Source organism: Pleurodeles waltl, chromosome 9 (assembly GCF_031143425.1).
Source record: "Pleurodeles waltl isolate 20211129_DDA chromosome 9, aPleWal1.hap1.20221129, whole genome shotgun sequence".
NCBI lineage: Eukaryota > Metazoa > Chordata > Amphibia > Caudata > Salamandridae > Pleurodeles > Pleurodeles waltl.
This window is the reverse complement of record NC_090448.1, coordinates 409,966,436-409,980,339: the sequence shown is the minus strand read 5'-3', so window position 1 is coordinate 409,980,339 and position 13,904 is coordinate 409,966,436. Positions and strand designations below refer to the sequence as shown.

General features: G+C 48.4%; 1 long non-coding RNA gene and 4 other non-coding genes across 5 annotated transcripts in view; all 5 read left to right on the top strand.

Moving 5' to 3' along the window:
• Positions 1-13,641, top strand: part of LOC138259422 (uncharacterized) — a 380,592-nt gene extending 366,951 nt beyond the window's left edge. Inside the window, exons 13-14 of the long non-coding RNA XR_011198720.1 lie at positions 12,571-12,616; positions 13,522-13,641. This is a non-coding gene — a long non-coding RNA (uncharacterized lncRNA). The remainder of the gene's footprint in view (positions 1-12,570; positions 12,617-13,521) is intronic.
• On the top strand, positions 9,587-9,655 carry LOC138260571 (small nucleolar RNA SNORD27). The gene has a single exon (XR_011198881.1). It is a non-coding gene; the product is annotated as a small nucleolar RNA SNORD27 (small nucleolar RNA).
• LOC138260591 (small nucleolar RNA SNORD22) lies at positions 11,885-12,009 on the top strand. The gene has a single exon (XR_011198900.1). It is a non-coding gene; the product is annotated as a small nucleolar RNA SNORD22 (small nucleolar RNA).
• LOC138260581 (small nucleolar RNA SNORD31) lies at positions 12,438-12,503 on the top strand. The gene has a single exon (XR_011198891.1). It is a non-coding gene; the product is annotated as a small nucleolar RNA SNORD31 (small nucleolar RNA).
• Positions 13,384-13,453, top strand: LOC138260586 (small nucleolar RNA SNORD31). The gene has a single exon (XR_011198896.1). It is a non-coding gene; the product is annotated as a small nucleolar RNA SNORD31 (small nucleolar RNA).
• Positions 13,642-13,904: the final 263 nt, after the last annotated feature.

Sequence of the window (13,904 nt, the reverse complement as noted above, 5' to 3'; positions counted from 1 at the left end):
TTATATCACACTGTTTAGCCTACTTCAGCACTGGAGTTTTTAATAACACATTCTTGTACACTCTGTGCTTCAGTCAAGGATACAGTCTGGTACATTGCCGATAGACGTGGTAGGAGTTTAGTCTTTGGCATTCTTGCGTAGGGACATTTTGTGATCACGCTGACATGTTAGTTATAAAAACACTTCCTTGTCCTAATACATGCAAGAGGGAGATTCCGACCAGGGAACCACAACTAGACGCTGACTGCCTCGTTGCAGCTGCTGAACCAGATCACAGGCCTTTGCTCAGGTATGAGGGTTGATGGCTTCCCAGGGAATCTAAAAGGCAAGTTAGAAGCTTAACATGCTGTGCTCGAAATAGAACTGAGAGAGAGTAGAATTTATTAACACCATGATAGCATTATTCTTGTGTTTCACTCTCCTCGTGACTATTTTAATCCTACTGTGTTGTATGGTTCTGGTTATTGCGGCTCACGCCTTAATATCTAAAATGCAGTTGTTTTATTAAAACAATCTATAAAACTCAAACTGCCTTTGTCATTTGTATATGAGATCATACTGTAAATGAGAGTTGGTTTGGATCTGAGTGACCATGACTTCCCTGAGAAGTTCCAAAGAAGTCATGCGCTCGGCTGCCCAATCGTCTCTTCCCCTTGGGAGAGATGAGGCACTGCTAGTTAGCCGGAGCAAAACCGGATTTGAGGTGACAGTGGTCCTTCCAAGTGGGTAAGACTTAGTCCCCCACACCAGGAACAACACTGCTACCTAGAAATCCAGTAGTCTCATTTAGGATAATGAGAGCCCACGCAACAGTGGAACCTTTCTTGGGACAGGCCTTGTCTCCAGTTTGGTGTCCAGGCTGATTACAGCTATGACACCAGGCCTTTTTGGGATCAAAGTTTTTACCCTTGTACCCAAAATTGGATTGTGAAGAGGCTCTGGGCCCACCCTCCTGAGCAGGTTTTTGGGGGCCTGTAGAAGACTCTTCACTATTTCTCCCTTTGGATGTCTCAACACTCTTCCCCTGGGGAGGCTTTGTGACCCCTTTCTTTTGGTCACCCCCTGTGGAAGTCTTGGTCACCCTAGTCTTGACCCAATGGTCCGCCTTCTTTCCCAATTCTTGAGAGAAATTGGTCCTAGGTCTACCAGATGCTGATGCAGTTTATAATTTGAACAATTACTTAGAGGTGTTCTTTCACAAATAAATTGTACAGCCCATCATAATCATTTACACCACTGCCTTGAATCCAACCATCCAGTGTTTTCACTGAGTAGTCAACAAAATCAACCCAGGTCTGGCTCAAGGATTTTTGAGCCCCCCTGAACCTAATTCTATACTCCTCAGTGGAGAATCCAAAGCCCTCAATCAGGGTAGCCTTCATGAGGTCATAGGATTCTGCATCTTTTCCAGAGAGTGTGAGGAGTCTATCCCTACACTTTCCAGTGAACATTTCCCAAAGGAGAGCACCCCAGTGAGATCTGGTTACTTTTCTGGTTGCACAAACCCTCTCAAAAGTTGTGAACCATTTGGTGATGTCATCACCATCTTCATATTTAGTTACAATCCCTTTAGGGATTTTCAACATGTCAGGAGAATCTCTGACCCTATTTATGTTGCTGCCACCATGGATGGGACCAAAACCCATCTCTTGTCTTTCCCTTTCTATGGCTAGGAGCTGTCTCTCTAGAGCCAATCTTTTGGCCATCCTGGCTAGCAGGAGGTCCTCTTCATTGAGGCTGTCCTCAATGATTCCAGAGTTGCTGGACTCTCCTGTGAGAGAACCAGTATCTCTGACTATCACAGTTGGAGTCAGGGCTTGAGGGGCCCTCTTCTCCCTAACTAGGACTGGAGGGGGGGAATTCTCCTCCACATCACTGGCTTCCTCCTCTGGGAGGTCATCCTCAGAGGGGTTGTCTTTGGCAAACTCTGCCAACAGCTCCTGGAGCTGTAATTTGGTAGGGTTTAAGACAGCTTTAATATTTTTTAATTTGCAGAGAGACCTTAACTCTCTCATCCTAAGATGGAGGTAAGGGGTGATGTCGAGTTCCATCACATTCTCTTCTGCATTAGACATTATGGGGGTTATTACAACTTTGGAGGAGGTGTTAATCCGTCCCAAAAGTGACGGTAAAGTGACGGATATACCACCAGCCGTATGATGAGTCCATTATATCCTATGGAACTCGTAATACGGCTGGTGGTATATCCGTCACATTTGGGACGGATTAACACCTCCTCCAAAGTTGTAATAACCCCCTATGTTTCTAAAAGTTGGAATGCTTTTTAAGAATCTAAAACTATCTCTAGAACTTAATTCAAACCTTTACAAAACTTTTAAACTCTAAAAGAAATTGTAAGGAAATGCCTCCTTGGCATGGTTACCCCCTGACTTTTTGCCTTTGCTGATGCTAAGTTTTGATTTGAAAGTGTGCTGAGGCCTGCTAACCAGGCCCCAGCACCAGTGTTCTTTCCCTAACCTGTACTTTTGTTTCCACAATTGGCACACCCTGGCATCCAGGTAAGTCCCTTGTAACTGGTACCCCTGGTACCAAGGGCCCTGATGCCAGGGAAGGTCTCTAAGGGCTGCAGCATATCTTATGCCACCCTGGGGACCCCTCACTCAGCACAGACACACTGCTTGTCAGCTTGTGTGTGCTAGTGGGGATAAAAAGACTAAGTCGACATGGCACTCCCCTCAGGGTGCCATGCCAACCTCACACTGCCTACAGGTATAGATAAGTCACCCCTCTAGCAGGCCTTACAGCCCTAAGGCAGGGTGCACTATACCATAGGTGAGGGCATAAGTGCATGAGCACTATGCCCCTACAGTGTCTCAGCAAAACCTTAGACATTGTAAGTGCAGGGTAGCCATAAGAGTATATGGTCTGGGAGTCTGTCATGCACGAACTCCACAGCACCATAATGGCTACACTGAAAACTGTGAAGTTTGGTATCAAACTTCTCAGCACAATAAATGCACACTGATGCCATTGTACATTTTATTGTAACATACACCCCAGAGGGCACCTTAGAGGTGCCCCCTGAAACCTTAACTGACTACCCGTGTAGGCTGACTGGTTTTAGCAGCCTGCCACACACCAGACATGTTGCTGGCCACATGGGGAGAGTGCCTTTGTCACTCTGTGGCTAGTAACAAAGCCTGCACTGGGTGGAGATGCTTATCATCTCCCCCTGCAGGAACTGTAACACCTGGCGGTGAGCCTCAAAGGCTCACCTCCTTTGTTACAGCACCCCAGGGCATTCCAGCTAGTGGAGTTGCCTGCCCCCTCCGGCCACCCCCACTTTTGGCGGCAAGGCCGTAGGAGATAATGAGAAAAACAAGTAGTCATCACTGGCCAGTCAGGACAACCCTTAAGGCATCCTGAGCTGAGGTGACGCTGCCTTTTAGAAATCCTCCATCTTGCAGATGGAGGATTTCCTCAATAGGGATAGGAATGTGCCCCCCCTCCCCTCGGTAGGAGGCACAAAGAGGGTGTAGCCACCCTCAGGGCTAGTAGCCATTGGCTGCTAACCCCCCAGACCTAAACACACCCCTAAATTCTGTATTTAGGGGCTCCCCAAAACCTAGGAACTCAGATTCCTGCAACCTAAGAAGAGGAGGACTGCTGAACTGAAAACCTGCAGAGAAGACGGAGACACCAACTGCTTTGGCCCCAGCTCTACCGGCCTGTCTCCCCACTTCTAAAGACACTGCTCCAGCGACGCGTTTCCAGGGTCCAGCAACCTCTGAAGCCTCAGAGGACTACCCTGCATCTAGAAGGACCAAGAACTCCTGAGGACAGCGGCTCTGTTCCACAAAGACTGCAACTTTGCAACAAAGAAGCAACTTTGAAACAACAAACGTTTCCCGCCGGAAGCATGAGACTTTGCACTCTGCACCCGACGCCCCCGGCTCGACTTGTGGAGAACAAACACCACAGGGAGGACTCCCCGGCGACTACGAGACCGTGAGTAGCCAGAGTTGGCCCCCCTGAACCCCCACAGCGACGCCTGCAGAGGGAATCCCGAGGCTCCCCCTGAATGCGACTGCCTGCTTCAAAGACCCGACACCTGGTAAAGGCACTGCCTCCGCAGCCCCCAGGACCTGAAGGCGCCGACCTCCAGTGCAGGAGCGACCCCCAGGTGGCCCTCTCCCTTGCCCAGGTGGTGGCTACCCTGAGGAGCCCCCCCTTGCCTGCCTGCATCACTGAAGAGACCCCTTGGTCTCCCATTGAAACCTATTGCGAACCCGACGCCTGTTTGCACACTGCACCCGGCCGCCCCCATGCCGCTGAGGGTGTACTTTCTGTGCTGACTTGTGTCCCCCCCCCCGGAGCCCTACAAAACCCCCCTGGTCTGCCCTCCGAAGACGCGGGTACTTACCTGCTGGCAGACTGGAACCGGGGCACCCCCTTCTCCATTGAAGCCTATGCGTTTTGAGCACCACTTTGACCTCTGCACCTGACCGGCCCTGAGCTGCTGGTGTGGTAACTTTGGGGTTGCTCTGAACCCCCAACGGTGGGCTACCTTGGACCCAAACTTGAACCCCGTAGGTGGTTTACTTACTTGAAAAAACTAACAAACACTTACCTCCCCCAGGAACTGTTGAAAATTGCACTGTCTAGTTTTAAAATAGCTATATGTCATTTATGTGAAAACTGTATATGCTATTTTGCTAATTCAAAGTTCCTAAAGTTCCTAAGTGAAATACCTTTCATTTGAAGTATTACTTGTAAATCCTGAGCCTGTGGTTCTTAAAATAAACTAAGAAAAGATATTTTTCTATACAAAAACCTATTGGCCTGGAATTGTTTTTGAGTGTGTGTTCCTCATTTATTGCCGGTGTGTGTACAACAAATGCTTAACACTACCCTCTGATAAGCCTACTGCTCGACCACACTACCACAAAATAGAGCATTAGAATTATCTCTTTTTGCAAACAATACTTTAAATGAAAGGTATTTCACTTAGGAACTTTAGGAATTTTGAATTAGCAAAATAGCATATACAGTTTTCATACAAATGGCAATAAGCTATTTTAAAACTGGACACTTAGTGCAATTTTCAACAGTTCCTGGGGGAGGTAAGTGTTTGTTAGTTTTGCAGGTAAGTAAACCACCTACAGGGTTTAAAGTTGGGTCCAAGGTAGCCCACCGTTGGGGGTTCAGGGCAACCCCAAAGTTACCACACCAGCAGCTCAGGGCCGGTCATGTGCAGAGGTCAAAGTGGTGCCCAAAACACATAGGCTTCAATGGAGAAGGGAGTGCCCTGGTTCCAGTCTGCCAGCAGGTAAGTACCCGCGTCTTCGGAGGGCAGACCAGGGGAGTTTTGTAGGGCACCGGGGTGTACACAAGTCAGCACAAAAAGTACACCCTCAGCGGCACGGGGGCGGCCGGGTGCAGAGTGCAAACAGGTGTCGGGTTTGCAATGAAGTTCAATGGGAGACCCAGGGGTCTCTCCAGCGAAGCAGGCAGACAAGGGTCGGGGCTCCTCTGGGTAGCCACCACCTGGGCAAGGGAGAGGGCCACCTGGGGGTCACTCCTGCACTGGAGGTCGGATCCTTCAGGTCCTGGGGGCTGCGGGTGCAGTGTCCTTACCAGGCGTCGGGTTCTTAGAAGCAGGCAGTCGTGGTCAGGGGGAGCCTCTGGATTCCCTCTGCAGGCGTCGCTGGGGGGGCTCAGGGGGGTCAACTCAGGCTACTCACAGGGTCACAGTCGCCGGGGAGTCCTCCCTGTAGTGTTGTTTCTCCGCAGGTCGAGCCGGGGGCTTCGGGTGCAGAGTGCAAAGTCTCACACTTCCGGCGGGAAACGTGTTGTCTTTAAAAGTTGCTTCTTTGTTGCAAAGATGTTTCTTCTTTGGAGCAGAGCCGCTGTCCTCGGGAGTTCTTGGTCCTTTTAGATGCAGGGTAGTCCTCTGAGGCTTCAGAGGTCGCTGGACCCTGTGGAACACGTCGCTGTTGCAGTTTTTCTTGAAGTGGGGAGACAGGCCGGTAGAGCTGGGGCCAAAGCAGTTGGTGTCTCCATCTTCTCTGCAGGGCTTTCAGGTCAGCAGTCCTTCTTCGTCTTCAGGTTGCAGGAATCTATCTTGCTAGGTTCTGGTAGTCCCTAAATTCTCAATTTAGGGGTGTGTTTAGGTCTGGGGGGTTAGTCGCCAATGGCTCCTAGCCCTGAGGGTGGCTACACCCTCTTTGTGCCTCCTCCCTGAGGGGAGGGGGGCACATCCCTAATCCTATTGGGGGAATCCTCCATCTGCACCTCAGCTCAGGACACTTTAGGGGCTGTTCTGACTGGCCAGTGACGACTCCTTGTTTTTCTCATTATCGCCTTCGGCTTTGCTGCCAAAAGTGGGGCCGTGGCAGAGGGGGGCGGGCATCTCCACTAGCTGGAGTGCCCTGGGGCGCTGTAACAAAGGGGGTGAGAGCCTTTGAGGCTCGCCGCCAGGTGTTACAGTTCCTGCAGGGGGAGGTGAGAAGCACCTCCACCCAGAACAGGCTTTGTTACTAGCCACAGAGTGACAAAGGCACTCTCCCCATGTGGCCAGCAACATGTCTGGTGTGTGGCAGGCTGGCAAAACTAGTCAGCCCACACTGGAAGTCGGGTATGTTTTCGGGGGCATCTCTAAGATCCCTCTGGGGTGTTTTTCACAATAAAATGTACACTGGCATCAGTGTGCATTTATTGTGCTGAGTAGTTTGATACCAAACTTACCAGTTTTCAGTGTAGCCATTATGGTGCTGTGGAGTTCGTGTATAACAGACTCCCAGACCATATACTCTTATGGCTACCCTGTACTTACAATGTCTAAGGTTTTGCTTAGATACTGAGGGGCATAGTGCTCATGCACCTATGCCCTCACCTATGGGATAGTGCACCCTGCCTTAGGGCTGTCAGGCCTGCTAGAGGGGTGACTTACCTATGCCATAGGCAGTGTGAGGTTGGCATGGCACCCTGAGGGGAGTGCCATGTCGACTTAGTAATTTTCTCCCCACTAGCACACACTAGCTGGCAAGCAGAGCGTCTGTGCTGAGTGAGGGGTGCCCAGGGTGGCATAAGACATGCTGCAGCCCTTAGAGACCTTCCCTGGCATCAGGGCCCTTGGTACCAGGGGTACCAGTTACAAGAGACTTACCTGGGTGCCAGGGTGTGCCAATTGTGGAAACAAAAGTATAGGTTAGGGAAAGAACACTGGTGCTGGGGCCTGGTTAGCAGGCTTCCGCACTCTTTCAAATCATAACTTGGCATCAGCAAAGGCAAAAAGTCAGGGGGTAACCATGCCAAGGAGGTATTTCCTTACATCTGACGTGCTTGCATTTGTGTCAGCCGAACCACTCTGTTGTTTTGGGGCTGATCCCTGGACCAGTGTCTCTTTCTCGGTCATCGAGGTGTGGTGGATTCATGAGGTCCCAGGTCATCCTTTCTGGCTTTGTTTCTGTCCAGGCTTCTTCTGGGCCCTGGCAGAAATGGGTGTGGCCGTCCCATATTATCTTTCATTTATACTGAAATAACAGGGTGTACCGAATTCCTTCTCTTCTTAAGGCTTTCTTCACTTCCATGTAGGACGCCCTTTGGCCTGCACTGCTGCCACTCAGTCCGGGAACATATTGACTCTGCTGTTCTCCACCTCAAAGGGGCCGGTTTTGCGCGCTCTCTGAAGTAGTAAGGCCCGATCCTTGTAGTGCAGCAGCTTGGCCACAACTGATCTGGGAGATCTTCCTGGCGTGAGAGGTCTGGCTGGGACTCTGTTTGCTCTTTCCAGGGCAAAGAACGGTGTGAATTGTTGCTTGTCCATAAGCTCTTTCATCCAGTGCTCCGGGTAGGCTACCATGTCAATGCCCTCTATACCTTCTGGAGGGCCTATGATATGTATGTTATTACGCCAGCTTCGGCCCTCCACGTCTTCTGCCCTGTGCCCCAGTCTCTGTATTCTGTCTGTGAGGTGGGCAAGTTGAGCTTGCTCCGCCAGATGCGATGTGCCCAGCTTCATCAGTTCTTCCTCTGTGTTTTCTACCCTATCTGTCACTTTCTGGTGATCAGTTCTCAGTAGGCCCAACTCAGCAGACACTTTTCCTGCCGTAGGGTGGTGTTAGAGTCCTCAATCGTCTCTAAGATCTTCTGTAAGGTGTCTTGCATTTTTTTTGGGGGGGGCTGGGTTGCCTTCTGTGGCATCATTGTTCCGCCACTTTGCCCATATTCTGGGCTAACCGCATGCGACTCCTGCGGTTTAGGGCATTGTGTCCCCCATTAGGATCCCTCTACAGCATTTGACTGGGTCCAGCCTACGTATTCCCACTCATGTTGGGTGAGGGACCTCTTGCCACCAGTGTTGGTCCCCTCTCTTCTTTTAGGGACTCCTGGCGTCCCAGCGGTTCTTTCAGTTCCCTTACAGCGTGGGGCCTCTGGGGTTCCCAACCGTCCGCTCGCACGTCTTCACATCTGCCTCTAGTTGCTATTGCTAGCCTCGCAGTTTTCTGGTCAGGTGGGTAGCCCCTGCATGCCTGAATGCCCTTGCGACTCTCAGTTTCACTTGGGTCCACAAGGAGGGGGGGAGGCTGGTTCCATTTATGCCAGTACTAGCCCTGTCCGTCGCTCACTTTGAAGCTCTGCCCAGCATCCAGTTGCACCCTGGTGAGGTAGGGCCCATAATCTTTCTCATACCATCTCAGGGTGTTTGAATGGCCACAAATGTACAGGTGCAGGAGTGGCAGCTGAAGTGGCAGCGCAGAGCGGTACCCCTTTGTGAGGTGTCAGAAGCTTCATGCCCCTTAAATTGAGCAGTTGAGGCACAGCAGTGCAGTGGTTTTGGTGGGTAGGTGCGTCTAAAGGACCTGCTGTGAGCTCTCCCCCATAAGCTATAGTCAAAATAGTAAATTGACTTATGTACAATTTTTGTAACTTTAGGGTTTAAGTAATTATTCTTTAGGCAGTCAGTGCATAAAATGTGAGTACCCGTCATGGTGTTGGTGACGACGCCCACCTATTCAGGGGCACAACTGATAACTGTTAATACTGCTCCTATCCCCCAAAGTTGGGTTTCTACTTTCTAAAATGTTAAACGACTGGGTTTTCGCATACTATTTAAGCCTCGTGGTGGGAGCGCTTTTGACCTTCGTTCAGTGTCTACTATCGGGTTCCCCATACACCCAAGCATCCAGCGTTGACTGAGTCTTTGACATTCAATGGCGCCAGAGGGAGCCGCCTACTTAAGTCAGTGGATTTGAGCAACCTGCTCGGACAAGGTTTCAGCAAAGCAGTTGATAAGCGATAAATAACACGCTGGCACACACTCCTACAGAACCACTTGTAGAGTTGGCCTGGTTGTGTTTCCTCAAAATACTGAGGCAAAGAAATGAACCCAGATAGTGAGCAACTTGTGTTTCGTCCCATAGTGGTCCTGCCTGACATGGCACCGAGGGGAGAGCCAGGAGCTTCGGGACTCTTATCTGGGACCATGAATGTGCCATTTTTTAAATCCAGTTTTGAGTGCCGTTGTACTCAATCAGTGATCTTATTATTCTGGGCTCCTGGTTCGGCGGCACAATTTAGTCTTACCTGTCCATTCGTTTGTTCCACGCGCTATTAAGATTCTGTTCCATGATGAATTCTATAGACAAGCATATGGCTGACTGTATGGTGATGCCATCTTTAATCTGAGAACAGAAGAATGAAAGTGCTTGTGATGTCCAGAAAAATGTGGCAAGAAAATGGATTAGGTTCTTAGTTGCCTGTAATGCTCACAGAACTTTTTTTTTTTTTTTTTTTCCAGTTTGAGACTGCTTAAGTGGAAGCTTGCAGGTATGTGCTGATCTTTTGTGGTGGATTAACGAGGTTGATATTTCTGTGGCGCCACATGATGACTTAAGTCTCGTTCGTCTGAAACTTTTTGAAGAACACCTCACAGCATGGTGGAGTTCTGATGGTAGCAAAGTGGCCAAGGGTATATGTGGTGGTGATATTTGTGCGGCCTTTAACACCTGCTCTCCTCCTTTCAGGCCCATCTAGAGTCATCGGAGACAACCACGGCAGGTAAACATTTTTGTTTGTTTGTTTTTTTAATGTAAAGTCGTTAAGTTGGGAGCGGGAGTCGGAGAGGATGATATGGGTTAGCCCATTAAAAGCTGGACGACTAAGGTCTCATGGCATCTATGTCACAAAAGCCCTGATCTGACTGCCCTCAACTTTACAAACGCTAATTTTGTGAGAAGGTCTGATACTGATGCTGTTTTTACCTCTGCATAGGTGGTTGTACTGATGGCAGAGCTGGACGTTTCAAGATATGAATTACTCACCAGCTCCAAGTGGCACAAAGGTCTGTATCTTGCTAGCTGGGTTGAGTACAAGTAAAGCGTGTCAGGCCCTAATTGCGCCTGGTCAGTTAATTTGCGATGTGTGCAACTAGCACCACGCTTCTGCATTATTTTCCCTGTAAAATGAGCGTGCACGTTTTTTGAGGACACTATTCAATAGGGAGCATGCCTGTGTTTAACTAGATGGGATCCTGCCTAGTTAAGATTACCATCACTCCAGTAATCGGTTAGTTTAAATTCCCACAATATAAAAGCCGGATCTGATGACTTACTTGACTAAAGTAGTATAGTATTTTGTTAAGCACCAAGATAATCCATCTGTGAATTTGCGCCTTACAAATGCACTTTTTATGCTAGAATGATGCAAGAAATTGCAACTATCAATTGGGAGGGAAAGCATACATATGGGACTAGGAACATAATTGGGCTTTTTCAGAATCGCGTTTCTGTATGAGAAATTTATCAAGGCTATAATTGTAATGGTTTCTTACAATTCCACGATCGGGTTTAAAAACTACATGCAATTTGGGATAAAAAGTTGATATCCTAATTCAACCTTAATAGGTCTATTTCAAAGTCGAGGTCTGTTAATATAGCCTCTTACTGCTTCAAAAGCCGTCGCCGGTTTCTTGTTGTTAATAGCACCGACGTCCGATCGTTTTGACTGCCGATGATGTGTTATCACACCTAACTTCCGATCTTATTACTTTGTGTGATAAAGATCACAGCTTTTCTGGCCCGACTGAAATGCGTCTGAGCCTTTGTGTCAGTGGCCCGTGATATGCTTGTGCAGTCCTCTGTTATTAAAAGATGTGTCGGTGATGAGTACACTAGCTCACTTTGATTTCTTGTGAAACGTACTGAACAACTGAGACACAGCTGGGAGGCTGGGGGGTGTTCCCTGCTCTAGTAGTACAGTGCCTCATGATGCATATTTCTTTCCCGGTAGGTCTCCATGGCTGGTGCCTTGCAGTCTCAAAAGGGTAAATTATGTTCTGGGGTGCATTGTGTCTCTTGTGTCCCCTGTGATATGATGATCCACTAATGGAATCTCGTCCGGCTGATAAATTCTGATGAGACCTTGTTTAACTGGCATGGGGTGTGGAGTTTTAGTAGCATTATACTACCATGGTTGAAAAGAACTAGTTAAAGGGATAATGTTACGAAGACATGTCTGTTTTTTGTCTTCTAGATTTAAGTGCTACCTTAATCTGGGATAATCTACTGCGCAGGTAATGCATTTGATGCTTTAGGTTGTCTTCAATTCCCCCCCTTAATTATTTAAACTACCCATTACCTTAATCTATGCAGCACTTTCCTAGGTGCTTGCAGTCCCATCTGGAATGATGAACTTGTAACCACTATACCTTGAGCCTTGGCTGTGATAACTATCGTCGCTATCCTGATTAGATGGGCATTTCTCCCTCCCTCGCCTGTCCCGCTCTTCAAGAGTGGTTTCTGATTGTAACGTCTTTTCTTTACAGGTGACGCCTCCGACTGTTTCTTGGGAGAGAACGTCTTCCATGTTTTACTGTGGAGAGGTGTGTGAGGTTTGGTCTTGCATGTCAGGCAACGACCGGTCGAGATGATGAAATCCTCACACGTCTTACTATCTGTCTGGTGCCAGAACCTGTAAAGGTGAACCCACTGGTACCGTCAGTGTGATAAGAGGACAGCTTGTTCCCGATGGAACAGTCTGACAGACTTGGTTCCGCTCTCACACCGTGCTTTAGCTGGCATAATTAATTGGCTGTGAGCCCTAGTGGTAGTGCTTGGTGTTTCTGACGTAGCCAAAATGGGGGGCGGGGGTTGTTCGTGAAGTACTATCTGGCACAGTTTGATATTTGTGCGTGGTGCAGGGTATCTAGAAAATTGCGACTGGGACAAAAGCACCACTGTTTGAGGAGGGTCTGGGGGAGGTAGGGTATATTGCCTCGGTGGAGCAGTCTTGTTGGAGGAGTGCTAACTGAGGCTTTCTGTTGCAGGATTTAATCCAAGGCCGCAGCGTCACTACTGAAGGTGTTTTGACTAAAGATCAAAGGTGAGGGCCCATGCTCTGGCGTAGGGGTACCAGTAGGATCAAGCCTTGTAAGTGGCTTTTAAAGTGCTGGGCAGCTTGATGATATGACCATAAACTTTGTGATGAACCCATTACCGCCCCAGTCTGATATATGTGACTGATAGGTATTTTCTGAAGCTAAATGTGAGTACTGTTGGCTACTGCAACCATGGGATGGGTTGTAACTCATTGTCATGCTTCTTGCAGTTGGTGTGCTGAAAATCCACAATCGACTCACGTTGTAGCGGATCTGGTAAGTACTTATTATGGAAGAGCGACTTTGTACTAGAAAGGGCTAGTGGGTCATTTGGGTCTCGAGGTGGCTGACAACAGACCATAAAGCCGTGAGGTTTTTTGCACTTTCAAAATTCTGAAACTATGCTGCTGGTATGTCTACCATGCTTTGCCACAGAGCTTGGCACAGCTCAATTCGTAGTACTTCTAACTTCACTGGCCACCCGGGTTCACAACACCACCGTTTGTGTCCCTGAAACAGTTCACACTTAAACCCAGATGTCAACAGGTTTGCTTTCTAGCGCTGAAAGTGTTCGCAGCTGGCACCAAAGCTGCTTATTAGGTTGGTGTCGTGTTGCTAAGTTGGGACTGAATGAATAAATGACTTCAGCCCTCGCCACGACTAGAGTACTAATTGTGCTCCCCGACATAATGCCCACCAGGCCTACACCCCCGGTGGTTGATAGATACTGGTTGCCACATCTAGTCACTTTGACTCACCAAACATGTCTGATTTTCACCTAAACACTCACTGAGCTCTGTACATTTGCAAACTAGTTTCTCTAAAGTTGATCCCAGTTCATAAACGTCCCACCTCACGCAGCAACCGTTCGCAACGCACAATCCATTTCAGTCTTGCGGTATAAGAACTGCAGGTGGTAACTTTTTGGCAAGTGACTGCAGCAAGCGCTGTTATGCCGCCATTAGATGTCTTACGCCCCCTTACCTGATGCTGTATATGCGCTGACAGGCTAGTCCAGTTCTCATTAGTTTCTAAAGTGCGTCCGGGTAACTGATGAACCTGATACCGCCCCAGTCTGAATATTCTGTGACTGACGGTATTTTCTGATGCTCAGACTAGAATAGTGCGGAAAAGTACTATTTTTCTACTGTACTTGAACTGATTTATGTTTTTTGTTCTAGGAAGTGGTTTGAATTGCTACGTACCCTAAAGCCTGCCGGTTGGAAGTGACCACCTAAGAACTTAACTACAGTATTTTCTTAACTGCTGTGTGCACATTGAATAAAGAGCTTAAATAAAAACATGTAGTACGCATTCAATTTCTAGTGCTGCGTACGCTTGGCAAGGACTTTATCTAATTAGGCGTGTGGTGGATGGTTGAGTGTACTAGTCTGGGCTCTCCACGTGGCTGCACAGAACCTGTTGCAGTGGGACGTTCACTAATTAATACCTTAATTTGAATCTGCATCTTGTGTCAGGAAAGCCCTGTGTAATGCTTGAAGTGCTAAGTGACTAGGTGTTAATGAGCTTCAGGGTGCTGCCTGGACAGAAAGAAGCTTGGTGT